The sequence below is a fragment of the Rhinopithecus bieti genome, unplaced genomic scaffold (genome assembly GCF_001698545.2).
Source record: "Rhinopithecus bieti isolate Rb0 unplaced genomic scaffold, ASM169854v2 scaffold_19652, whole genome shotgun sequence".
NCBI lineage: Eukaryota > Metazoa > Chordata > Mammalia > Primates > Cercopithecidae > Rhinopithecus > Rhinopithecus bieti.
Window position 1 is genome coordinate 1,674,414 of NW_016809913.1, and position 26,335 is coordinate 1,700,748.

Sequence of the window (26,335 nt, forward strand, 5' to 3'; positions counted from 1 at the left end):
CCCTCCCGCCCCCTGCCCGCCGCCCCAAGTAGCTGGAACTACAGATGAGTGCTGCCACACCTGGCTAATTTTTTGTATTTTTTGTAGAGACAGGGTTTTGCCATGTGGCCCAGGTTGGTCTTGAATTCCTTGGCTCAAGTAATCCACCCACCTAGGCTTCCCAAACTGCAGGGATTACAGGCATGAGCCACCGCACCTGGCCTCACACTTTTAAAAGATCACTTTGGATACTGTGTGAGGAGTTAACTGGGAAAGAGCAGAAAATTACAGGAAGACCAGTTAGGAGCCTACTGCAGTCATATATTCAAGATAAGGTGAGATGCTAGTTGCTATGACTTAGGTGCTAACAGTGGAAGTGGTGAGAAAAGGTGAAACTTGGAAAATATTCAGTGGTGTGTTGGTGGGCATTTAACAATCTGCTCTCTTGGGAGCAGGGTGACCTTAGTTTGTAGCATTTGTCAATTTCCATAGTGTAAATACCTTCACCATGGGCCACCTAAAACTTTCAGTATGACATCAACTGGCTTGCAATATTCCTAACAATTTGACAATCGGCTCTCACAAGTTGACTTGAGCCAGTTCCAGCATCCTACTGAATTTATTTTTAAGGTAGAGTCTACAGGATTTGTTGAAAGTTAGGATGTGGGGGCAAAGGAAAGACAGAAAACCAAAATGACTGCCAAGCCATTGAGTATATGCTAGTGCCATTTACTGAGATGGGAAGACTGAAGGGAGCGGTCAATTTTGGAAGGGGCTCAGAAGCACATGAACGTCACTCCCACATGCTCCCCAGGCTTCACAGGAGGAAAAAATACCAACACACTTTTGCTCTTGGACTTGGGAATAAGGAGAACATTTTCTACTATCTCCATAAATTCAAGCAATCCCAAGGCCACTTTGTGGTGTAGCAGTGAAGAGAATGCACCTCGGAAGCAAGACTCTTCTGTATTAGTCAGGGTAAGGCTGGCTAGTGTATCAAATACCTCCTGAAATCTCAATGACTTAGTCCGGTTTAAGTTGATGTCTCTTTTATGCATCGTGCAACCAGCAGTGTGTGGGGAGGCTGGAGTAGAGGTGGGAACTCGGTTTCACATGGTCATTCAGGGATCCATGCTGATGGACAGTGCCCTCCTCCACACACGGCTTCTTTTTTTATTTTTTAATTTCAGTTTTATCTTTCTTTGTTCTGTTTTTTAGAAACATTCTAGAATAAGTCTGTAAGATTGCAACACCACACATGACTTCTGAAGTCAGTCTAGGGATTAAGTTCTATTGGCAGGAGGGCATAGAGAGAGACGAGAAGGCACATTAGCTTCATAACCACTTCCACTAAGAAGTGACATTTTTATTCCCATCATATCCATTGCTAAGAACTGGTCAACATGGCCTCTTCTAATGCAGGGGACCTGAGAAATGCAGGTTTTGACCAGACAACCACTTCCCTACACAGCTTCAGTCTTTGCAAGGGAGCAAGAAACCTTGTTGGATAGCCATTCATCTCTGCCTCTGGCCTCACCCCAACTCTGCCTTGAGCAAGTTGCTTAACTATTCTGAGTCTCAGTTCCATCTCTGAAAAATGGGAACAATCCTAATACTTACCCACAGGATTTCTGTGCTGCTAAGGAAAGGAAAGGAAATGATACTCATAATGCACTTAGACTGTTCTGCCACTCTCAATGCATTTGAACCAGGAGTATTATTTGTGATCCATTCCAACCTCCTCATTTTCCAGATAAGCCAACCTCACATCAATGTGCACTTCTTCCCTCAACTCTAAGCATTCATCTACAATCCGCAGAGAATGAGGCCAAATGATAGGAGCACTTTGAAAGGGATTTATACCTTAGAGGTGACCTCGGTATAGAGCACTGACTTTGGAGCCACAGGACCTGAATTCTAGTCTGAGATTTAACAGCAACATGTTAGGTCATTTGGCAATGTTCTAGGAATTCTCTGAGGCTCCCTTTCCTCCTTTATGGGATGATGGATAACAATAAATACCCGAACTTGCTGGGAGGATGAAGAGAAACATCATATGCAGAGGGCCTTGCATGAATGTCTGTTTCCTTGCCAGGATCTAAAAACACTTTGAAGGCTGCATAGGACATGGCAAGATGAGACACATCACCACACAGACCAATCTCCCACAGATCTGCATCATTTTAAAAATGATCTGTTTGGCAATCAGCACATACTGCTGCTGCCTCGTGAGCAGAGGGTTCTCGTCGGCAGGAAGTTGAAGCTGTTCATTTTCTAAGACTTCTCCCTCTCAGCTTGATTCTGCCTGTTCAAGGTTGTCCGGGGTCCCGAGCAATCAGAAATGATTTGTGTCAAAGAGCGCATTACAAGAATCATTTGTCACTTCTGGTTCGCGTTTGAATTTGAAGAATGATGCTGGGGAGTGATCTGAAGACATGATGTGAAGTGTTGTTATGATGAGCAGCAAAACCGTTATGTTAACCTTCTTGTGAGCTGAGCTCTGGGGTTCAATTTTGACAGTGTGTAGCAAGGGCAGAAATTTCCAGGCCCCACAATGAGATGGACTGGGAAGTATTAAGAATACCTCCCCATGAGAATACCTTATGATTAAATGACAATCTTCTCAAAAGAAAATTAGTATCATAGCAGCACAAAGCAGCCTGGAATGATTTTTGGGGAACAGCTGGTTTAGCCCTTCACCTTACAGAGAAACATTGAGGTGCACAGAGGTTTTGTGACCTTGTGGCCACAAAGTTAACTTTTCTGTTGATTAGATAGTGTCTTCATCTTGCAAAAGCTGACAAGTGGATTTAGGATATTGATCTCAGAATTTAGAACACCAAGTTCTAGGCGCAGTTTATTCTCCATCTGGCTATGACTTCCGCAAGACACTCCACTTCTTTGCATTTCCGTCTGTTTCCCTGAAAGAAGACATTGATGAATCCCCAGGTCTGCTACAACCCTGAAATTTTATGATTCCAGGCAATCCATGGGGCAGACTTTTTATCCTCATTTGACAGGTAAGATAACTAAATTCCAGAAATCTGGAAAAGCTTCTCAGGCAAGACCTTTTATTTGAATCTTGTGACACAACTAGATTTATTTTAATAGATAGAAAAGATGTCATGGCCCTGTAAGTCAAGAGAACAGGATAGCCAAAGGCAACAAAAGGGTAGAGCACTTTAAGAAAACTTCATGTACTTGATTATGGCTACATAATAGAATGTGAGAGACAGGACAGAGGAATAGCATACTGAAACACAGCTTTTCTTTCTTTCTTTCTTTCTTTCTTTCTTTCTTTCTTTCTTTGGCTCACTGCCACCTCTGCCTCCTGAGTTCAAGTAGTTCTCCTACCTCAGCCTCCCAAGTAGCTGGGATTACAGGCATGTGGCACCACACCAGGCTAATTTTTGTATTTTTAGTAGAGACGGGGTTTCTCCGTGTTGGCCAGGCTGGTCTTGAACTCCTGACCTCAGGCGATCTGCCTACCTCAGCCTCCCAAAGTGCTGGGATTACAGGTGTGAGCCACCATGCTCAGCCTGAAACACAGCTCAGAATCAGATCATGGAGAGCCTTGAATATCAGCTTCAAGGGCATAATATCTCTTAGCCAGTGGTTCCCAAATCATATGGCATATGGCAATCTTTGGACGTATTTTTGGTTGTCACTACTAATAAGGATGTTGCTAAACATCCTACAACGCACAGGAGAGCCCCAGCCAACAAAGAGTTATCTAGCTCCAAATTGTCACTAGTCAAAAGGCTGAGAAATACTGCTCGAGGCAGAAAGAGGAGAGGTTCTCTGCAGAGTCCTATCGAGGCTATCTTGGGCTGGGGGAGAGGCAAGACCGGCGGCAGAAGGCTGCCACAATCATCTGGGGAAAAGATGATGCAGGTCTGAGCTGAGACAGGGTCAAGAGGACCAACGTCAGTGACATGGAAGAGATGGAAATGACAGATATGTGGTTTCCCCATCCATTGCACTAGCACCTTCCAGCTCCAAGCCATCTTTTCATACATCTTCTTTCTTTTCTTTCCTATTCACTTGCTCTGCTGTCCCAAGAGTCAGAGGGTGAGAGGAGATTTGGGACTGGATTTCACCTCCCAGATCTTCTAGTGGCTCATCATAGTAGCCTCACTTTTAATCAAACCCAGTCCTAGAAGCAGAAGGAAGGTCAGGAGCTGGCACATGCAGCACTTCCTGCAATTTTATTTTATAATTATTTGTGCCATTATTAGTTTAATAGTTTCTGGTACAAGATTGCAAGTTCTGTGAGCAGGGACCATGCGGATCATGTTCTTCACTGCGTTCCCACAGCCTGGCAAGGTGCATGATATGTAGGAGATGCTTAGGGAAATGGGTTTGATGAATGACCCTTGGCTTCATGGGTGAGGTTGGTTAGCATCAGGCACTTGTTGAGGGCAAACCGTGGAGGTGCCAGGTTAGTGGACTCAGCCTCACCCCTCTGGCTGAAGAATAGGCTGGGTGTTGCTTCTGGCTGCTCTCACTGCATCCAGCCACAGACACAGACCCACCTCCCTGGAAGCAAGAAGAAAGTAGAGGACAGATGGCCAATAAAAAAGACCTGAAAGTGTCTAGTATGATCGCTCAACCCCTCCCATACACACTCCTCTTGGGCATCCCTTCCACTATAATACCTTTTCCCTTTCCACGTGGCCCCTGTCCTCACCTGGAAAACTGAGTGGAAGGCTAAGGGGAGAACAAAGGGCTGGGCACACAGTGTGATCATTTCTGCTCATGAGACAGTCAGGGAAAGGCCTCCCAACCTCAAGCACCCCACCGTCAGAAACTTGAGACAGATTATCGGCACCCCCAGGTCATAGAAAAAGAAACTGGGAGTTGGGGATGTAGAGGATGGAGGAAAGAAGGGCCTCTCTCCTTGGCAGTGGGATGAGCCCTAGGACGTCGTGACCCAGTGGGAGGTGTGTGGATTTATGTAGCCACAAGTGCAATGGAGAAGTCTTTAAACATTGGCTTCCCTGCAATTTGCAGAATTTTTAGCAGTGACTCCAGGAACACCAACCCCACAGCTCAAGGAATCAGGCCAACCTAATTCTAAGAGACCCGGGCAGCCATCTGGCCCTAAATCCCCAGATGGCAAGAGCAAGGGCCTCTGCAAGGTCAAACGTGTCTCAAGAAGCAGGGAGGACTGAGGTCCACATGTCTTGACTTTTCAGCACTCCTTCTGCCTGGGGCTTGGTCTGCTCAAGATGTCAGGTCGGCACAGAGGAAGGCAGCTGGGATTTGGTGTAACCCCACCCACTGCCCCCTGCCCAGTTTTATGTACCCCAAGACTACGGAAACAAAGCCCCCTCCTTCTCGGTGGCACCTGGTACTGCCGGGAGTTCTATGACCTTGTCCTAAACCATTCTGGAACGTTTGACTTAAAGGACCAGGAGGCCATGCCTGTAAACTCTTTCTACTGATCGAGGCCTGAATCAGAGAGTCTATGGCTCAAATCCTGTCAAGCTGTGTGCTTTTGAGCTAAGTTAATTAATAAGTTAATAAATTAAGTTAAAAATTAGTAATTAATTTTAATAAATAAAATAAGTTAAAGATTTTTTTCTTTAACTTATTTAAGCCTCTGCTTATCTACTGGTAAAATGGGAAGATAGTAGCTAACTCAGAAAGTTCTTGTCTAGTTAAAAGAAATAAAATGGAACAATGTACAGAAAAGTACTTTATATACCTAACACAGAGCAGGGACTGGAAAACCTTTTGTTAAATGAGTGCATGCATAAACTAATAGAAATGATTGACTTTTATCGAAGCTATGAGAGGCAGTCTGCAACCCCTTGGTACTTGTGAGGTTGGTCCTGCATGACCTGGCAAAGCTGGGTCCCTAGGGAGGACTATGAGCTGTTTATTAGTATTTTAGGTTCCAACCTTCTCTCTCTTGAGCCTGGCAGCAACACAGTCTTCTTGAAAAAAGTGCTTAGTGCAGGCCCAAGAGGCCTCATCCTCCCATCTTAGCCCCTGACCTGAGCAAAGGTGACCTGTACACTCACCTATGTTCATGCCAATTAAGTGATTTCATTAAAAGGGCTGGCACTGTCTGTGGGCAGCTCCAGGGTGACCCATGAATTAGGAGGGCATTGCTGCCATCTGCCAAGCCTTCTCCTTGCTTGCCATGGGGCGTAACAGCCAAAGGGGACTGACCTCTCTCTTCTTCTTTTTTTTTTTTCCAGCCCTAGCATGCTAGGAATAAAGGAAGTCTAGAGACAATCTCAAAGTCAGTTTTATTTTTCTACAAGCTCACAGTTTAATTAGGTCCATAGAGCATTTAGATTTTGTGTTGGTTGAAATTGACCCAACACACAGAATATTCCATGACATATTTTGTTACCTGCTCTCTACTCACAGACACTGGAAGGGGCCCCTTCCTCCTTCAGAGAGCCTCGTTCTTACCCAAGGGCCAAGAAACAGGACATCTAAGGACTTGGAAGCCCCAGGCACGTGACCCCCGGCCTCTCTGTTCTCCAACTAAGGAACACTTTAAGGCCTTCACATTTATTTATGTATTTCCTGGACTTACTTTGTGCTATGCCCAAGGAAGTGAGCTGAATAAGACCCAGCAGGGTTGAGAGACATAAAAATGGCTTATTGAAATTCAATACTCTAAGAGCTGGAGGAGATGGATGAGTAGCGAGCTGGAGGAGCACAAAGGCAGGAGTCCCGCTGTCTGCCTAAGGAATGCTTGAGGAAATAAGAATAGCCCATATTTATTAAGCACATAGTACAAGCAAGCACTCTATTAAATGTCTTACATGATGTATCTCATTTAATCCTCATATGGAAGGGAAAGGAACCACACGTATCTATTGAGAAGTGACTGTTCTAAGCACTGTGTGAAATGCTTAGCAGAAATGATTCTGTCTTCTTGGTAACTGTGGCATATACATATCATTAGTCCCATTTTATATACAGTGAAACTGAGTTTCAGGGAAGTTGAATAATGTGCCTTAATGCTGGAGTAGAAATAAAACCCCAAACAATCCATTGTCTAAACTATTGCTTCTCAAACTTGGAGGTGAATGAGAATAAACTAAGGATCTTGCAGATTCTACTTGAGTAGTTCTGGGGAGGTGTCTGAGATTCTGCAGTTCTGACAAGCTTCCAGGTGATATTGATGCTGATGCCGCTGGCCCAGGGAGCACATGTGGAGAAGAAACGTGCTCTGTACCATCTTTGGTGGTTCTCAGCCCCAGGTGCACCACAGAGTCAGCCAGGGAGCTCTTAAAATACATCAGTGTTTGGTTCCTACCCTCTGGAGATTCTGATTGGATTGGAGTGAGGTGGGGCTTGGGCATCACTGTATTTTAAAAGCTCCCCTACAGGCAGTCAGGGTTGAAAATAATTGCTATACTTTTAACTGTCATTTTAAAAGCGAATCTTAAACATTTAGTCCAAACCCAAGATGTCCCCAAAATTCACTCCCCCTGTGGAAGCCCCTAGCCAGTTGGATTCAGCCTTGGAAGCTGACTCATTTGGCCAAACTCTCTATTATTCTTTCCTCCTGAACTGTCCTGGAGTTTCCTGGCCACTCAGCTCTCTTACAGCCTCCAATATTTTAATCCCATTGACTCGGAGCCTGCCTCTGTCCTCTTTTCCTCACCATTCCCTGAGCAGCAGGCAGAAGAGACATCCCCAGGGCTATCAATTCCCAGGGAATTCACAAGGTGGCTATTTCTTTCTTAATTAAGACCTTCGTGACGAGCAGCTGGTATTGGACCAATTAATCAGCTCTCTGAAGGCACAGGGGGAAAGCAGCAACAAACAGGGTGATTCATACAATGGTTTCTCTAGTAAAAGGTCTGCAACTTGGCTAGATGTGGATGGAAGGGAGGCCTGAACAGAGCAGCACGGCTAGCCTTGCCTTGTCTTTTGCTTTTTTCTTCCCTTTTTGAGTTGGATGCGGGATGATATATTCTAAAGGCCACCTTTACCCAAGCATTATTCTCCCTGCCAGCCAATCCCCCTCACCAGCCACCATTATCTGTCATCAGAGACAAGACAACAGAAGATAATAGAAGCTTCCAATTCACGCTGCTTCTTTCTTCCATTCTCTGGGGAAATTATGTCGAACATCTTTTTCATTGACTTATTTATTGTAAGTGTAGGAAATGAATTGCTTACAGGTTCGTGGTGGGGCAGCGCAGATGCTATCAGGGTTGCTGGTGCTCTGGCTGGAGGGAGAGTTCCAGGGGTCTGGTAGGGTATTAATTAAATGGACTGTCCTCCCTTTTTCCCCACAGGAAGCCCATGTGATGGTCCCAAGCTTTGTCTCGATTTAAAACAGAAGCAGTACTGCGAGTCCACTGGCTCCCTGCCTCTCCTGTCCTATAGGATCACAGTCAGAAACCACACACACACACACATGCACACACACATGCACATACACACACACACATACACACATGCTCACACACACACACACACACACACACACATACACAGGTCGGCCAGGCCCAGGTTCAAATCCTCCCTGCCATCTCCTACGGGGGTGTGGTAAGGACACTCACTAGCCCTGACACCTTCTCACCTTGGACACATTGCTTAACCATTTGAGCATCACTTCCTTTTGAGGTTACCAAGGCATTGGGTCAAATGAGCATCTGCAATACAGTAGGGCCTCCATGAAGCTCCGCCTTCTTCCTCTTCTTCCTGCAGAAAATGTCAAAGCCAAAAGTGCCCTTGAAGATCACGTAATCCAGTCCTACCCTTTGCTCAATGGGAGTCAGAGGCCTGGATTGGGACAGTGATTTGCTCCAGGTCTCTCAGTGAGAAAGTGGCAGAACCAGGCTCCACGACCCCCTATCCAGTTCTTTCCCCTTCACCACAAAGCCTCTCTGAACCCTGATTAACAGGTGTACTTCATTTTAGGCGCATGTCCCTAAAATGAGTGTGTAAATGCAACTCTGGTAAGCCCACAGATACCAGGCATGTGTCAGGGGATTCTCTTTAAAGGGATATTCCTGGTATTCCCTTTGTTCACGACGACCCTCTGTGCCACAGTCTGTTGTTTTTGATTCAGTTTTTCCAAGTATGATTTCCATAAAGTGGGACACACAACACCCCACTCCTGGTCGTTTTTCATTCACTGGAGCACTCTCCTCTGCCACCCTGGCTCTACCTCTCAGCCCAGAGTTGATTAGGCTTCTAGCATGGCAATTACTCCAGAGTTGGTTTCTGGTAAGTCACTTGGTTTCAGCTACTTTTGAGAGTCCAATTTGGAACATAAAGGCTTTAGCTGTTCCTTGGTCCTTGAATGGGTTTAGGGCCCTGATTCTGGCTTTCCTTGAAGACTCAGGTAAGCAATTCTCTTTCCTTAGATCTGCCCACTGGACAGTGCACCCTACTGTCCATTACCTCCTCCCTGGCACACACATCTGTAGAAGAACAGTATCTCTCCTTTCCTCCTGCACCAGGCATCCACCTGCATTCTCTATTGTTAGATCGTAGAAGGAAGTAGGCACACAGGGCACCCAGCCCTCCTGCACAGGTAGCAGGTGGGGGCTCTGACCAGTAACATCCTGAGCCAGCCCAGTATCACCCCTGAAACAGAAAATGACTAGCTGGAAAGCAGAGATAATCTGTCTCAATTATGTGCAAGTTCAGCAAATTAAGGCCAAGCATGAGGAATCTGCCTGTGTTTTGATGAGGGAACAGATGCATTCGACCATGAGGAATTCTTACAAAAGCTTCCAGCATAGACATCAGATCTGACCTTTCCAGGAGACGCAGTCACAGAACTGTTTACAGTGGGTAATCTGGGGTTTTCTGGGGAGGGGAGGAAAAGTAGTGGGCAGCCCAGGTCTGGTTGACGGACTTTCCATCTCTCAGATGCTAGGCAAGCAGGGTCTCATAACCCGCCCAGAGTACCACCAAAGCCCACCCTTTTTCTGCCCTCATCAGGCCCTTACACAGCCAGGGCCAACCTGGCCCTGACAATGGACAATCCAGCACCCATTCTCATTGAGTGCCTACTCTGTGTTGGGCACAGGTTTGAGCTAGAATGTATAAGAGAAACACGTGGAGAAAAGGCCCCAAAGAAAAAGCAGAAGAGCCTGGATCTGTCAGACTCAGCTCCGGGGGACATGCTGGGAGATTGGGAGGTGGACTCCTGGGTAGCCAGCAAGAACAGTCCTCTTTCCAAAGCAATAAAGGAGAAGGAGTGGCTTGATCAGAGTGAGGGAGACATGACTAGTAAGAATTAACCCCATCAAGATCATCAGGGTGAATGACATCCCCAGCACCTGACTGCTTGGGGTTTCATCCTCCGCCGCCGTGCAAGAAGAAAGAAAAGCGTCTCAGAGATCTCACTTAATGGGAATTCTAAGCCAGGATATTGCCCCAGAAAAGGCTGGTTGGGTACCCTCCACTTTCAAATCTACTATTATTGCTGGATGTGTGCAGTCCCTGTCACATAAAACAGGGACTTGGTTCCTGTCATCTTAGGGCTCACAGTTTACTTGGGGCTGAATTCCTCACACTTTCTGGTCACCATATTGTTCTAGGTGAAGGCTCACAGAATCAGAATCTTCAGGAAGAGACTAGAGATTTATATCTGTGAAGTGCAGGAAATTTTGACCTAGGACAAGAAGACACCCATGAGTGGAAAGATAACTTACAACCTAAAGCAAGACAGGACAGGCAGTAAATCCTGCAATAGCTCAGAGTCAGAAGTGACCACTGATGATTAGTGGGGTCTGGGAAAGCTTCCTGGAGGAGGTGAGACTTGAGCTGGGTTCCAAAGGATGGATAGGAGTCATAGGTCACCATCAACCACCACCCATGTTGATACCTCAATTCAAGTTCAGTAAGAAAAGCAAAGCTGCTAAGATACAGAAATAGCAAGGCATCTGTTACAGAGACTTGACTTTCTGTTATTGTGGGAGCTGGTCAGTCCATCTAGGTAAGGCAGAGGTATTTGCATTTGATGCTGGATCTCCATGTCTGTAAGGCAGGAGGTAGGGAGGGGAAGATGGAGATAAAGTGAGGGATAACAACGACAAGCTGTACATATTTCCAAGGGGTGGTGGAGCAGTAGCCTCACACAAACAGCCAGCAGCTAAGTGACAAGGTATGTGAGCTACAAAGTGGCTGCTTCACTCTGCCCTCCACACCCCCCGCACGACTCTCTCGTGTCCACCCTACTCAGAAAGACCTGGCGGGGGAGAATGCTAGGAAGTGTCGCACAGTCTAGCCACGTAGGCACACGACTCTGCCAGCATGCACTCCTGTTCCATGCACATGACTGAGGCCGACTACAGGACTCAGCGAGGGGAAGGCAGCCCAAGTAGAGGGAATGTCAAGAATAAGAGCACAGAGACAGGAATGACACAGGTCTCAGTGACGGGGGAACAGAAGAGACTGGGATTCATATTGTTGGTATAACGAAGACGGCCTTTTAGGGGTCACAAGGACCTTTGGCTTTTCCTGTGCCCTGGAGAGCTGCTGGGCTCCCTAGGCGCTGTCTACACTCTCAGCTGGACTCACTTATGACTGAGTTAAATACATCTGGGAGGAATCCCAGTGCTATAGTGTGCACCTGTAGTCTCTACTACTTGGGAGGCTGAGGCAGGAGGATCACTTGAGACCAAGAGTTCAAGGCCAGTCTGGGCAACATGATACCCTGCCTCTAAATAAACAAACAAACAAATAAAAAACACTTGGGAGGCAGGTGAGAGGATGGAGATGGAGGGACTCAAATTGGGGACCTCATTCTTGTGAGCCGCAGCATGGCCCAACTCAGCTAAGCTGCCACACCAAGCCAGCACCTCTCCACCATCCTTCTTGTTAGCCATATGCATACACCTAACAAGCTGTGACACCCCCTCCCAACCTCCTAATGGGTCTACACTTCACCCAGAACATACAGAAACAATACTGGTAAAAGATCACCTTTCTTGTTTTACATAAATTCTCATTTCCGTGATACCTGTGTGGGGAGAACTCATGATCTCATCTCCAATCAGACAGACCAAGCTCCCACTTCTAGTTCACAATTTGCTGGCTGTGCAATCTTGGGCAAGTCAGCCAATCTCTCTGAGCCTTCGTTTCCTCCTCTGTGAAATGGGAATAATAATACTTACCCTGATGATGTACTGGGAAGGCTAAAATGGGGATTGTATGTAGAGTGTCTCTATATAAGGAACCCAACAACTGTGTATCAGCACATTCTGACTAGAGGGCAAAGATTTTGGAGGCAGGGATTAGCAAGAACTGGGAAGAATCTCAGAGGCTGAGCCTGGGGATGGTGAGAGAAACTCCTGAGCATTGGTCCAGGGGCATGCCGAGTTGCTCCTGAAAGTGAAAGATATCTGCTCAAAGCTGAGAGGAGCTGGAGAAGGTTGAGGCTGACCCCTGAGTGTATGACTGACAGGGACAAGAAGGCCCAGAGGTCATCCAAAGAATTGATTTAGAGAGAGAAGGATCAGATCAATTTCCTGAGGCTATTCTATGGATGAGAACTGCATGGAGACAGTGCTTACATCACAAGAGCGGGAACTCACCCTCTGTCCCAGCTGTTCTGAGACTGCAGCCCAGTGAAGGGTGAGCTTCCCCTCCCTGGAGCTACATCAACCGTGAGTAGATGACTGGTTGGCAGAGTGAGCACAGAGACAGAGCACAGAACTGGGTGTCTTCGAGATTATTTATAACAACGGGAAAGTGTCATTCTCTGAGTCAGTGTTCACACGGGAAAGGGAACCTGCCAGAAGCCAAGCCCTGTGCTAGGAGCCATGAATACATCATGCTACTTAAACCTCTAAGCAACCCTCTGCAGAAGGTTTTATGATTCTGGCCAGGCATGGTGGTTAATGCCTGTAATCCCAGCACTTTGGGAGTTCAGGTGGGTGGATCACTTGAGGCCAGGAGTTAGAGACCAGCCTGGCCAACATGTTGAAACCCCATCTCTACTACAAATACAAAACAATTAGCTGGATGTGGTGCGAGGTAACTGTAATTCCAGCTACTCGGGAGGCTGAGGCACAAGAATTGCTTAAATCCGGGAATAGGAGGTTGCAGTGAGTCCAGATGGTGTCACTGCACTCCAGCTTGGGCAACAGAGTGAGACTCCATCTCAAAAAATACAAAAATAAAAAATAAAGAAGGCTTTATGATCCTCGTTTTAGAAATCAAGAAACAAAGTTTCAGAGAGGTCGAGTACTTTCCCAAGATGACAAAGACAGTGAGTCTAGTGCTGGAATTTAACCTCACAGCTGGGGTCCTTCATCACAGAGTGAAGAAAAAAGAGAAGGATCTTTTCCTTAAGAGAAAAGAGAAAAATCTGCAAAAAGAAGATTGAGGCCCAGCTCAGAAGATGGGTGTCCTGACACTTCTTGTCACCCACTTGCTGAGTAGATCACTTTCCCTCTCTGCGACCTGGCTTGACAGTGCGCTGATCTCTCTTGGGCTTGCAGTGGGTGGGGTAGGGGGAGCCAGGGGTTGCCCTGGCCTTTGTTCTGAGCAGCCCCAGGACTGCATGGTGCAGAGTGGGAGGCAGTTTTCAGGGATACTCCAACGCCGCACGGCTTCGGTGTCTGTGTCTGCATTGGCAGTGGCACTCTCGTGTGTCCGTTCTTGTGGGAATTCACTGCACTGCAAATAAAAGTAACACTTGGATTTTCAAAGTTATAATCTGGGGCAGACAAGAATTCTTATTCCACAGATGAGAAAACTGAAAAACTCAATGAAAGAAACTGATAGTCATTAAGTCCTGTGAGGGACTCTTTACCGCATCCTCTCACTTAACACCCAAGGCAATTCTGAAAGATGGGAATTCTTATTCTTATTACACAGATGAGGAACCAGAGGGTCAGAGAAGTTTAGTGAGTTGCTCAAAGTCAAAGAACTAGAAAGCGGCAGGATTCCAACTGTGGTCAGAACTACTGCCAAGCCGCTGCCCCTAAAAAGACACCTCAGGGCCCCCTACGGGTGGGCCTCAGCCCACAGCAGGAGCCTGTGGGCCTTCAGGTCACTCCTGCAGGGTAAGACTTGGTTTCTCAGAGGAGTCCTAATGCTCTGCAAATGTAAGCCTTCAGGAACGGGGGAAATAATTCATTGACCCTTTAAGATTCGATATCATATTAGCAGGAGCTAGAATGGGGAGCAGGTAGAACTAGAGGTTTGGGGGGCTGGCAGGGAGCCCAAGAGGGGGTCCTGAGCAGAGGGCACAAGGCCACCTGGCAGGGACAGCAATGACAGGAAGGAGTTGGGGGACTGGGAGAGAGATGCCATGGGTCAGAATTTTGCCATCCCTGACGCTTCCTGAAAGGATGGTCCTCTATGCAGCCCCGGAACCCACCTAGCCAGCTGGCTTCGCTCAGCCATCCCACAGGCCAGGCGGCGGCTGCCCAGCAGAGGGCCCCCTAGCCCTGGCTGAACCACACTGCCCGCAGTTGCCAGAGAGCCTCCCTGCCTGCAGTTGCCAGAGGGCCTCCCTGCCTGCCCAGGTGCCAGGTGATGGGAGAAGGGGCCTGCCTGCCATACACACCCAGAGGAACAGCCTGGGCCCCCTCTTGTCAGGTGTCTTCAGAGACTCCACATCAGGGCTCTGAGGAACAGGGATGAGGTTTTACTACATGCAGCCTTTGATGGTAGATGATGACCCTGGGGCAAGAATGCTGGGCTTCAGTCCTAGCAGTGCCATCACTAGGAGTGCCATCACATGTGACTTGAGCAATTCCTTCCCCTCCCAGAACTCAAATCCACCCGCACTGTGGACTAGAAGATTCTCAGCAGTACCTCCAGCTCTGCCAGTCAGATCTGACGTCTTCCTTGCCCATCTCTGCCAGCCTCTTAGCAGGCTCTCACGGGACCCCTGCTGGGCTATGGACCCTGCTGTGCGTACCCACCGGGAGAGGCTGACTCTTTGGTCGTGTGGCTACTTCTGTCTCCAGGATGCTGGGGGCCTTGGCCACATCAGAACTGGGCCATCCCTGCCCTGCAATCACCATGGCTACTGTACCTCCTGTGTCCCCGCGTGCCACCCTCAGAGTGAATAACTGTTAGCAAGGCTGGCCCCGAGTTAATGGTTCATTATCCAGGGGCCTTCTTTACCTCCCACCTCCCCATGCAGAGCCAAAGAATTCATTCAATTCCAGCTAATTTGTATCCTTCAAAAGATATCCCTTGGCCTACTGCAGTGTTGAGCCCCTGCTTACCCAGGCCCAGGGGCCTTTATTTGCTACTTCTCCCCAAGAGGCAAAGTGCTGTGTGGACCCAGCCCAACCTGAGTCCCAAGTCCCGAGACCCAATCGTCATGAGACTGCGTTGAGGTTATTGAACCCTGTCTGTAGAATTCCTGCCTGCCTGGTAGCATCAGGCCCACAGTGAGCATGGTAAGTGTCAGCTGCCTTTATGAAATAATAATAATTATTATTATTCAGATTCCTGGCTGCCATAAGCCAGCAATGCTAACATCGGCACCTTCTTTTTGAAGTTTCTGCTTTTCCAAAGTAGTCCAACATGATTCCAGCACCCACGCACCCAGACAGGTGAGGCAAGCATCCTTTAGCCTGCTGGTTCCACAGGCTTAACCCCAGGGCCTGAATGTCAATTTCAAAATACCCTCTGTCATTTCCCCCTGGGGAAGAGGCAGATTCCCAGAAACAGAACCCCCTGCTATCTCAGAGCTCCAAACCGGAACACAGGTGAGGCCCAGGGATACATTTGTTGTGAAGCAAATAAAGTTGTAAGCTTCAGGTCTGCTCACTTGCTCCTACACCCTTCACAGCCCTGAGAGGGTCCCTGTCCGTGGATGAGGGGATCAGCCGGACTGTGGACTCACTGCCGCCCTCTCGTGGTCTCTCTCCAAATTGTCCCTCCTAGGGCTCCTTGTGTGCTGAACACAGCTGGGCCCCAAATTAGTATGACTGTACTGGACCGGGTGATTAATTCCCAGTGGCCATTCACCAAACTATCCTTCCAGCTCCTCGTGTGCTGGATATAGTTAGGCATGCTAATTAAGACAACCTCCCAGTTAACCACTGGACCAGGTATCCCTCTGAGTAAATGCTAGAGCATGGTGTAGCTGTGACTCAAACACTGGCCAAAGAGAGTATGTTCTGCAGGTGCAGACGCGAGAATGAACTTGCAAGTGATTTTCATGCTTCCCCACTGACCCTGTCTTTCTATCCCATATCCTCGTTTATTTCTTTCTGCTTGGACAGTGTTTCTTCAAGTGGAACAGCTATACTTCTAATCACAGCAGGATTATTACCCTGTGACTACAATGCATGTATTAATGACCCTTCCCCAAACCTAACAGCCAAAGAGGCCCCTGGGGAAAGGCCATAATAAGCCAGAATTCTCGTTGCAAAGATACCTTCCGCTCATAATCAGCTCTTGGGTGGTAGGAATAGCAAGGAATGGCAATAATTAACACATGAATGTTTAACAGCATTTGTTTCTCTGATTCCCAGGCTGTGCTGAACAGTCATAAAAATTGTTTTCTCTCCGAAGCATAAAAATGTTCTGAAATCACCTGGTGGGTTCACAGATGTGCTGATTAACTGTGGCCTGGAATGTCACAATGACCACGACCCAGGCTTCGCTCTTGGGCCGTTGAAGTTCCTGGCTAACTCTCGGTTACAACAACCTGAGTGGGTGGCCTGAAGTGAGGTCAAGTTTGACAGACGGTCTAGCAGTGCCTGGGCACAGAGATTATTCCCACTCTCCTTAAAGAGACCTTCCTTAAAGAGGCCTCCTCCTCCCTAAGGAAAGTGCTAAATCCAGGCCTTTCCAAGCCCGATGGTGGTGATTAAGCTGCCTACCTGCTCAAAATGCAGCAGTTTTTCCATGGCAGTGAGCCGAGACCTACTTGTGCACTGATTAACATTGAGACTCCTGGACTCTACCCGGAGAGTCTGATCCCATGAACCTGGAAAGTGGCATAGAAATCCATATTTGAATAAAGCATCCCAGATGGTTCAGGTGCATGTGTTTGCAGAGCCTATGTAGAGAAATAAGGGGGTCACAGCTCGGCAAATGTCAGAGCTCAAAAGCAGCTCCACAAGCCCAAGAGGCCAACTGTGTTTAAGGGGGTACTCGGTGGAAAAAGAGGAAAGGAGAAGGGTAACAAGCTTGGTGGCCTCCAGCATTCCTCCCTCACTTCCATCAGAGCCACTCTGCTTGTATTTGTATAGCAGAAGGGGCCAAGAGCAAGGCCCTATGGTCTCCCTCCATGAGTTCAGGTTACTTACAAGCTGTGTGACCTTGGGTAAGCTACTTCACCTCTCTGTGCTGTGGCTGCCTCCTCTGTAAAATGGGATGATGATTAAAAAGAGTAGTTATCTCACAGGGCCACTGTGGGGATTAAATCAGTGAACATGTCCAAAGCATTTAAGAACAGCTTTAGGAACACACTAAGCATTTATTCTTGCATATTAGCTTTCATAATATTATCTCTTATACATAGTAATGAGGCAGTAACATTGTATTCACTTTATTTGTTGTAAGGTGTAATTTGGAAAATGGAGGTGCCATTGTTTTTTAAAAGCCTCATAAGTAGTGTATCAGTCCAACCAACTCATTTTATGGATGAGTAAACTGAGGCCTCAGGGAGAGAACAACTGGTGGAGGTCACATGGCAAATGGAAGCAGGAAAGGAACCCACCCAGATCTGATGGAGCTTAGTGTTCATGGCGCCCCAGCCCACTGCACCTGCTGCCTCCCTCCGGAAGTCATCTCCAGATGATGGCAAGGTTGGCCTTGCCTCCTACCACAGCATGGAGGGGCTGGGACTCCACCCCATGGGACTCACATGGGCAGCATTTCTCAGTCTCTCCTTCACCCGCACTTCCATTGGCTTCAAGCGCCATGGCTATTAAAAATAAGCTCATGTCCTGGAGGTGTTTATTTCTATAGTTTACTCTTAGGTTTCAATTTGCAAGTTTCTACAGAGTTCAGGCGTTATTAAGGAGCTCAGGACTGATAGCCAAGAGGACATTTTCTATTAGCCCTTCTCCAAAAGATCAAAAGAGGCCAGGATGGCACTCACCTCTTGCACTGCTCCCGCACATCACAGGGGCAAATAGATATTTGTGTTCAAGAGGATGATGACCAGCGGCTGGGACTGGGACCGGGACCGGGTGCCCTTTCTGGACTTCCAGGCCAGCTCCCAGCACGTGGCCTGCGGTAGTCACACTCTAATACATGGTTCTTTCTCCTTGTGTAGTCCCCATCCACGTTGCAGAAGGCTTGGTCTAGGCGACCTGTGAAGGAAGTGACTATTATGTAGTTTTAAAGATCGTGGCCTCTGGCTTGGGTGCTCTCTCACTTGTGTGCATTGACCTTCAGAGTAGATTCTCCAACGCCAGTTAAGTCTTCAAATACTGCAACCCCCAGCTGGCATCTTGACTGCAACCTCAAAAGAGACCTCCGCTAGAATCACTCCACTAAGCTGCTCCCAATTCCTGACCTACAGAAACTGTTTGTTACAAGTTGCTAAAGTGTGGGGTAATTTAATACACAGCAAAAGGCCGGATGCCATGGCTCACGCCTGTAATCCCAGCACTTTGGGAGGCGGAGGTGGTCAGGAGTTTGAGACCAGCCCGGCCAACATGGCTAAACCCTGTCTCTACTGAAAGTACCAAAATTAGCCAGGCATAGTGGTGTGCGCCTGTAATCCCAGCTACTCAGGAGGCTGAGGCAGGAGAATCACTTGAATCTGGGAGACAGAGGTTGCAGTGAGCTGAGATCGCACCACTGCACTCCAGCCTGGGCAACAGAGTGAGACTCTGTCTCAAAATAATAATAATAACAATAATATGCAGCAAAAGGTATAACTAAGATAGAGGTTGTGAGGGTTTGAGAACCATGTCCCAAAGCAAAGAGACAATGTCTAGAAGAAAAGAGAGGCTTCGTTAACTACCAGGGAGCTGAAAAGAAGGGATAAGATGTCCTCAGACCCATGTGGCACCAATACATTCTGATGTGTGAGGGTTTTGACAAAGGAGCCAAAGATGAGAATCTGGATCCTACCCTAGGGCAGTCCATTGTCTATTGAAAGAGACAGACAGTAAACAGGAAATCAAACCCAGTGTGGTAAGAGCACAACACCTAACCCAGGCATGGGAGGGAGGAGGGTGATCAGGCAAAGTGACCCAGAGACGGGGACTCCTAATCCATTTACATGCACTCAGTACTAAGCCAGGCACCTCTAAGGAGAGGAAATAGATAAAACCAAATCCCTAATGCCAGGGAGCTCACATCAGTTGTTCCCAACACCAGTTGCATACTAGACTTACCTGGAAATGTTAATAGCACTAATAAAAGTCCCAATGTCCAGGGTCCACTCCAGACCAATGAAATCAAAGCCTCTGCCTGAATATTGGCATTTTCAAAAGTCTTTCTAGGAGATTCTAATGTGTAGTTAGGTTGAGTGCCATGACTCTAACTGAAGGAGCAACAAGAGCATCACCACCCCTCCTCCATACACACACACACTCTCACACACTCACACTCTCACACACTCAAACACACACACTCACACACACTCATACACAGACACAAACACACTCATACGCTGTGATTAATAACTTTGGTAATTTCCACGTGAGTGATGCAAACTGCAAGTTCTGAGTGCGTGTGAAGAAGGAAGACACCGTGGGAGTTGTGGTGGCCTCGGGAGTATCTTTCAGCATAGCTCTGCAGTTCTGGGCTCCACCCAGCTGGACACTGCGCTCTGTGTTCTTGTTTTGGAGACCGAATCTTGCTCTGTCGCCCAGGCTGGAGTGCAGTGGCACTATCTTGGTTCACTGCAGCCTCAACCTCTCCATCTCAAGCTACTCTCCAACTCAGGTTACCCTCCTACTTCAGCCACCCCCCACCCCAAGTAGCTGGGACTACAGGCGCACACCACCACACCCAGCTAATTTTCGTATTTTTTTTTTTTTTTAGAGACAGGGTTTTGCCATGTTGCCCAGGCTGGTCTCAAACTCTGAGGTCAAGCAATCCATCCACCTCAGCCTCCCAAAGTGCTAGGATTACAGGCATGAGTCACTGTGCCTGGCCTCTGCATTCTTCAGAACAGGGCGGAGGTTAGGACAGGAGTAGCAAGCGAAGTCGGAGAGTGGGCATCTGGGACTGCTGAAGCCTCAGACTTGGTCCTAGGAGTCACGGGCAGGAGTAAGTTTGCAGCTAAGGATCCAGTAGCCCCAGCCATGGGGAAAGGAAGCAGAAGCCATGGGTCAGACAAGGCCTGGAAGAGGATGAGTGTCCTTAAAAATAAATAGAAGGGAGGAGAGAGGCACTCGTAGGCACTGGACACTCTGCTAACACTGCACATTCCGTGTCTTGAGTTATTCCTACTAGAACACGTGGGTATTCTTATCTCCATTTTACAGAGGAGAAAGCAGGGCTGAAAGAGGGTCCACCCATGGGCCTGAAATACCCATAGGCCATGGAGTGAGGTTAGTGCCAGAGCTGTGCTGAATAAACCAGGCTGTGAATGCCCATGGCTGCCTCAGGGTCTACTCCTGACGCCCACCTGAGCGCCCCAGAGGAAGATCCAGAGCCAGCCAAAGCTGGTTGGGAGAGGCTAGGCAGGGCTGGAGTGTATGGGTATATCCTGGGAATCTAAAGGGGTTTGGGACAGAATGTGCTCTCCTCCTCCAACCCCTCCCAACCCCAGAGCTTCAGGAACAGCGACGGAGCAATTCCTCTTCCCTGTCTACTTCCCTCCTTGCTCCATCCACCAAGTGCCAGCTAGGCAGCTATAATTCATGATGGATCCATTCATTCCTTTACTCCTTTGTTCACTAAATACTCACTGGCACCTATGACAGGCTGGGCACACATCCATTGGCATAGTAGAAAAGAAAGCATGACTTCTCAGACTGTGGTGCTGAGGGCTGGCACAGAGGTTGGCAGGAGGTGAGAAAGAACATCTGGGAGAAAGGACTGAGGTCCTGCTCCTGGGGGATAACACGGGATGACTCCTCAAGGCCCAACAGCTTCTCTATGGCCACACAGCCAAGGGGCTGAGAAAGTCAGTGATTTAGGAAGTGAGCAAAGCCATAAATCAGGGAAGAGGGTGGAGTAGCCCAAGAGGTAGGGGACAGGCAAGGCCGCCTTTCCAAGACCACATGGCCTTTTTAAACTTTAGGATCCTGGTTCCTGGCAGTATGGTCATAAAACTCTTTAAACGATCTATTGTAATGGTATGGGATCCCATTCCAGAAAAAGATCCGTCATTCTTGGTCACTGGGGAAATGCCCTAGAAAGATCAATAAGGGCAGGACAGAAGTCCAAACGGGTGCCTCTGAAATGCTCGGCATGTAGGAGTCCATTTGTCTTGTTGGTCTTCTGTCCAAAAACAATGCTTTCCTTCTACAATCCCCTCCCCTTTGGTCTGCTCCTAATTCTTCCCACATTCCCCCAAATTTCTCAATTTTACCAGTTAGGAAGGCAAGGACCGCGATGAGGTTGAGGGGGTTGTGGAAGAGAAGATGGGGAGATGGAGGAAGGAGAGGATCAACAAGGCAGGGCCATGAATGTGTGCTTCTCAGTGGTGCTTTTCATTTCAGTTCATCGGGGCCTTACTGTGTCATGCACAGCTAAGTCCCTTGAAATTCAGGGCCTCAGTTCTCTCATCTGAAAATGCTGAGTGAGGAGTGGCAGGTGGGTGAGATTAGGCTAGAGTATGCAGCATGAAGACAAAGGTTCGGAGCCAGAGAAACCTGTTTGCGTCCAGTTCCCAGCTGTGTACCTGAGAAAACTGCCTACAGCTGGGACTCATCTTCCATCCCTGCCAAATGGGAGTGACGCCTACCCACGGGGTACACAAGATTCCGTGTGTCAAGCCCCCAGCAGTGTGTCTGGCACAGCTGGTGCCCGTATTCGTTGATCCCATTATGTGAGGGCAGTGTTGGTTCCCTCCCTACACCTATGATGGTGTCTAAGGTCACCCCTGAACTGGGGGTTAGAAGGAACACAGGTCTGTGCCTAAGGGAAGGCAGCCTCCAAAAAGCCTTGAGCAGATGTGGCTTCCAGCTACAGATGGGAGTGAGCCTTCTGGGAAAGTGCCACCTTTGAACCTGGGCAAAGACAGGAGCCAAGTGTAGGGAACAGAGCAGGAAGCAGTCTCTTCGGTCACAGCCTGAGTGGCAGGCAAGAAAAGTGACACTAAACTGAGGATGTCATGGGGTTCTGTTCCCCAACTTCTTCTCACCTCTTACTGCCCCAAATCAGTAAAGATAGGACAAAAATGCCCAACCTAGCTGGCACCAGACAGAAGTTGGGAAGTTGCCTTTAATTGCTTGTCTCTTCTTTGGAGCCAACTCCTCTTCATTCTGTCTCCAATGGCCTCAAAACTCTTAACTACTTTGAAATTAAGAGATATTTTCCTAAGTAATCCTTGGCTCAAAAAAAGAAATAAAAACAGAAGTTATGCATTATCTAGAAAGTAATGAAAAGGAGAACACTCCACATCAAAGCCTATGGGACACAGCTAAAGCTGTACTCAGAGGACATTTTATAGCACTCAATGCCTCTATTATTTCTTGTGAAAAGCTAAAAATGATTGCACTAAGTAATCAACTTAAGAAATTAGATAAAGAATCATAAAATAAATGAAAAACAACACAGGAGAGTGATTTAATGAAAATAAAAGCTAAAATTAGTGCAATCGAGAACAACAAAAGTATTCTACTCTTACTCTTACTAGTTTCTCTTCTTCCTAAAGCAGTCCTGCCATGCCAGCACCCTCATCGTTTATACCCATCCCCAAGAATCCCATGCTAAAATTTAGCTTGAAAATTCCATTACTTTGTAGAATGATCAATAAAACTATTTCATATAATGCAAAGAGCACAAGACCAGACAACAGGATACATGTTCCTGGAGCCAAGTTCACCATGTTCACCTTGGCTGAGTCACTTCCCTTCCCTTCCCTGGCCCTCAGGTTTCCAGTTTGCATAGAGGCTGGGGCTACCAGCTGGTACTGACAGATTGTCAGCTGAACTCCATTCATGGCCAAAACTCTTCAGAAGTAAGAGGTCACCGTCCCATGGGTAAATATTGGCAGGCTTTTTTCTGGAGATGATGGTGCTGGTGAGTGATGGGAGCTATTCCAGGGGTCTGCACCATAGGAGGTTGGCAGGGGAGGCAGTGCCAGGTTGGAAGGATAAACCCGGAAACTGAAGGCAGCCTGGAGCAGCTTCAAGCTTGGACCCGGCTAGAGTAAGCAGGAGTGTAGATGTGATGGTCCCAGGGTCCTTTCCCTGGTCGCTTTTTAAATCTGCTGGATTCACTCTCTTCTGAGACTCATTCATCTTCTTCTTCTCCTTTTATTTTTGTAAATGCTCATCTCTTTTCACACTATAACACTGCAGGCTCAGTACCCAGTGGGAGCAATAATAATAAGTAGAAAGAAGCGTTCTCCTCAGTCTTAAGGTTCTAAGATCAAGGACAACTAATGCTAAGGGACAGGCTGCCTACAGCTATGACCAACTAGCCTTGGAACCTGGTCCATGGAGAAGCTTCTGTCCCTGCTTTCAAGTCAAAATAATGATGACTCAGTTCTTCCAGGCTCTAGCCTCTAGAGGTGACTTTTTAAGAAATCTTGAGGAGCATTAACAGGTGCTTCTCTTTCAGCACAGAGAGTGACTGCAGAGTTTCACCCTGATCTTGGTCAGACTGAGCTCCTGGAACCATTGAGAACTCTCTGCGGAGGTTTGTTTAAAGAAAAATAATCTGATTTTTTCTGTAACCTCATTACAATACTACCTACTATTAAGCTGAATTTTCCCAAACTCCTCCTTTTACACAGGACACTGAAAATCAGAAATAAAAAGAAGATGTGCAATGGCCTTATTGCAATGACAAGGGCTAGGCAGCCCTCTTGATCTCTGTGGTTTACGTTACCACATGAGCTGCTTCCTGGAAGCCCCAGGCTTGGTTCTTTTGGTGACTGTGAGTTTTGTGGCAAGTGAGAATGCCTCCAAACCTACTGTACACAGAGCACCCACATCCTGCCTTGTTAGGGACTTGGGTCTTTATCTTAAGTGTTGAAAAGATTTTAAATATAGGCTGCCATGATCAGATTTGGGTTTTTCAAAGACCATGCTGGCTTGTGCAATGGGATTGGAGGGTAGTAGACTGAATGTGAATAAGGGGATCCCAAGTTCTCCGGCTATGGCAGGAGTCCAGGCCAGAGGCAGTAATGGCCTTGACTTGGATGTGGGCAGTGAGACTGGGAGGAAGTGGACACCTTCAAAAAGGTGGAATCATCAAAACTTAGTTTTGATGGGCTTTAGAGTATAAGCGAAAGGGAGAAATAGAAGATGACTCCCCATTTTCTGGCTAGGGCAACTGGGTGGTGCCCAGTCATTGAAATAAAGAACAAGGGAAAAGGAGCAAGGATAGAGGTAGGGGAAGTGACAATGAGTCTAGATGGGACATGCTGAGTTGGAGGTGGCAGCCATTACCCAAAGGAGTTTCCAAGAACATAGGTGTGTGTCTAAAGCCAAAAGAGACTGAGCAGGAGACAGAAATAAAAGCAGCATCCAGGAAAGGAACTACCCACTACTGGAGAGTCATTGCTTGTCAGTTTGGTGTGTCCTCATCTTGCTTTTGTATGATGATCTGGGTATGACCGATGAACCAAGAATTAGAGTGACAGCCACAGAGTTTTGGAGCCACAGAGCTGGAGGGGGCATGGATGCGGTGGGTGGGGTGGGCACCTGTCTGTGAAAAGGCTCAGCATCTCCAAAAGGGTGCAGTAGCTTGAAAAGGCGTGTTCACTACACTAACATAAATTTACATGTGAAAATCTGTAATAATTGCTGTGTGTTGTAATACAGTCATCTAAGCAAGTGTGGAGATGCAGACAACAGACTCTATGGCCTTACTGGGGAGGGTGCAGACTCCCCTTACTGGGGAGGCCCCCAGGAGGGGTTGGGTCTCCATCTCAGAGAGCAGGGTGACATGTTCATGCCTACGGGCAGAGAATGTGGGTTCACAAGGCCTTGTGCAAGGGTTGCACTCTCAGATGCTTCCGGAAGCCAGTGACATGAATGAGCCCAGTGTGCAGGGTGGTAATGATGGGAACCGGCAGTGGCCACCAGTCCAAAGGAACATGCCAGTGTGTGCTCCCAGTGTGAATGGGGGCTCAGTGTGACTAAGCCCTTTGTTTCCTTTTTTTAAAAAAATTTAACATTTAATTTTATTTTGAGACAAGACCTCACTCTATTGCCCAGGCTGGAGTGCAGTGGCACCATCACAGCTCATTGCAGACTCGACCTTCTGGGCTCAAGCAATCCTTCCACCCAGTAGTTGGGTGTGGCACGCACCACCACACCGAACTAATTCTGTTTAGTTTTTGTAGAGACGGGGTCTCACTATGTTGCCCAGGCTGGCCTCAAACTCCTATTCTCAAGCCACCCTCCCACCCTCAGCATCCCAAAGTGCTGGGATTACAGGCATGAGCCACCATGCCAGGCTACCCCCTGCTTTTTCAAGAAAATCTTAGAATACAGAATTGTATGTGAATTCTTCCAATTTTTAAATGTTGGGTCACTTAAAAAATGGGTAAAAATTAGAAAGATGAATCTGTCTGGGAACTAAATGAGTCTCATCCACAGGTCAGATTTAGCTCACAGGTCATCAGTTAGAGATCTCTGCTCTGGCCCAATCCACCTGCTGTACAGATGCAAGAACTCAGGTTCTGAAGCAGGGCTGGAAAACCTCAGGTCACACCGTGAGTTACAGGCAAAGTCCAGATGCAAATGCAGATAGATGCTCATTTCACTGCTCTGTGCTACCCCACAGCTACTACCTCCCTCTGGAGGGCTATTTAAAGAGAAGGGATCGGAAGTTTTCCATAACCCCACTACAGTACTAGCTTCTCTCAAGCTGAATTTTCCCAAACTCTTCGTTTTACACAGAAGGACTCTGAAACCCAGAAATTAAAATAAGATGTGCTTTCTCCCCTATTGTAATGACAAGGCTAGGGTAGAACCCAGGCCTCCTGGTTCCCAGTCTAGCCTTGCTTTTACCAGTTCCTTAAGTACTCAAAGCACTCCCTGGGCAAGGGCTATATTCAGCTTGCAGTGAATTGCTGAAATAGTCTGCTCCTAAGCATATCCGACAATCCAAATTATCATACCCAGGACCAGCCCCATAGGCTACATCACCTTAAATCCTCTCTCCACAGGGCCTGACTTGTCGGCCTGGCAGGTCGCTTCTCGTCTCTGATGAATGATAAACACAACTGCAGCAGGCACGCAGCCCCGCCAGCCTGTTCCGATTTGTCTGCTAATTGGAGCCTGGGCAAGGCTGGCATGATGCCGTCTGTCAGTCTGTTAGTGAGCAGTGTGGGAGAGAAGAG

General features: G+C 47.6%; 1 protein-coding gene and 1 long non-coding RNA gene across 3 annotated transcripts in view; both read left to right on the forward strand.

The window, feature by feature from the left end:
* ASIC2 (acid sensing ion channel subunit 2) overlaps positions 1–26,335 on the forward strand; it is a 1,151,120-nt gene that overhangs the window by 617,743 nt on the left and 507,042 nt on the right. The gene's annotated exons all lie outside the window — the stretch shown is intronic.
* LOC108541413 (uncharacterized) lies at positions 2,843–6,775 on the forward strand. Its single transcript, XR_001888954.1, has 3 exons — positions 2,843–2,999; positions 3,091–3,151; positions 6,364–6,775. It is a non-coding gene; the product is annotated as an uncharacterized LOC108541413 (long non-coding RNA).